General features: G+C 68.9%; 1 protein-coding gene across 1 annotated transcript in view; it reads left to right on the top strand.

Moving 5' to 3' along the window:
* The first annotated feature begins 1,246 nt into the window (after positions 1–1,246).
* DPEP1 (dipeptidase 1 (renal)) overlaps positions 1,247–1,291 on the top strand; it is an 8,624-nt gene continuing 8,579 nt past the window's right edge. Inside the window, exon 1 of the mRNA XM_014535612.1 lies at positions 1,247–1,290. The gene's annotated coding sequence lies outside the window, so the exon portion shown is untranslated. The remainder of the gene's footprint in view (position 1,291) is intronic.

Below are 1,291 nucleotides of genomic sequence, written 5' to 3'. Positions count from 1 at the left end.
AGGAGGGCAGCCGGGATGTGGAGTCGGTTGCCCCACAGTCCAGGCCCCGGGCTGGGGCACCCCGAGCACATGCAGCCCTGGCCGGGCTCCCCAGGAGCAGGTCCCCCCAAGCCCCTCTGCTGGGCTGTCACCCTCAGGTCCTGCCCACGGCCAGCCCTGCCCAGGGCAAGGGTCGGGTGCCCTGCGGGGGCCCGAACAGCCACCAGCCTCTACTTGGATGCCCCTCCCTCAGAGCCCCTTCTCCTCCAGACTCCCCTCAGCTCCGAGGTGAGGGAACCCCCAACCGCCCCCCGGATCATCGCTGTGTCCCCTTCCTCCCAAGTCTGGCATCTGAACCCCTCGTGGCAGCAGCCCGACTGGGGACGGTCCCCCATTTAGAGACAGTGGCTGGCAGAGGGGGAGCAGAGGGGGAGGGAGACAGTGGCTGCCGGGGCCTGGGTGGGGACGGGACAGCCCGCCAGGGTGTGTCCCCACGACGACCTCAGAATCCCGAAACCACACGGTGACCCCCCCAGCTGGGCCGGGGCCCACGGACCTGCCCTTGATTTCGAAAGTCCCGGGGGTTCTGCCAGAGGAATTCCGGCCGACCGTGGCGGCTTTTGCTCCTCGGTGGCTGGGAATATGGGGAGATCACCCCCACCCCTCACATCATGGAAACCAGAGCCCCCAGCCCCCGGGCCGGCCGGGCAGACAGGGTCCTGGATCTGGGCCGGGTCCCCGGGGAGTGAGGGCCACGGCAGGCCTCAGGGCCCTGAGGGAAGGGGCCTGGGTGGAACCCCTGAGTCCTTCGCTGACCCGTCAGGGACCCTGTGGGCTGAGCAGCAGGGGCCCAGGGACCCAGGGACCCTCCGGAGCCCCTGCAGCGAGCCTCCTCCTCCCAGCTCCTCAATCAGCACACCCCCTGCGGAGATCGCCCCACATCACTGCCCCGGGGACCTCGATTCCTGTCCCAACACCGTCCCTGCGGTCCTGCCTGTCCCGGGCCCGGGCCCAGCCTGCGGGTCGGAGGGAGCCTGAGCCCAGAGGGCCGGGCCCACGGAGCCTCGCTTGCGTCTGAGAAACTAGAACCAGCTGACATGTGGGAGACATTAGCCCCTGTCCTGCCTGTGGGGTTGCGAAGGCCCCGGGGGAGTGTTCCCTCTGAGAGGTGGCTTTTCTGTGCAAGGGAAGCTGGCAGCGGCTCGGGGGAGGGGTGAAACTTGAGAAAAAGAGCAATAAACCCCCACGTTCACTCAGGGCTGGGGAGCAGAGCGGCCGTGAGGCAGGTTCCAGCGGCCCCTTCCTGCTGCCG

Source organism: Myotis brandtii, unplaced genomic scaffold (genome assembly GCF_000412655.1).
Source record: "Myotis brandtii unplaced genomic scaffold, ASM41265v1 scaffold1466, whole genome shotgun sequence".
Classification (NCBI taxonomy): domain Eukaryota; kingdom Metazoa; phylum Chordata; class Mammalia; order Chiroptera; family Vespertilionidae; genus Myotis; species Myotis brandtii.
Note: the sequence above shows the minus strand (reverse complement) of the source record. Positions and strands in the feature narration are given on the sequence as shown.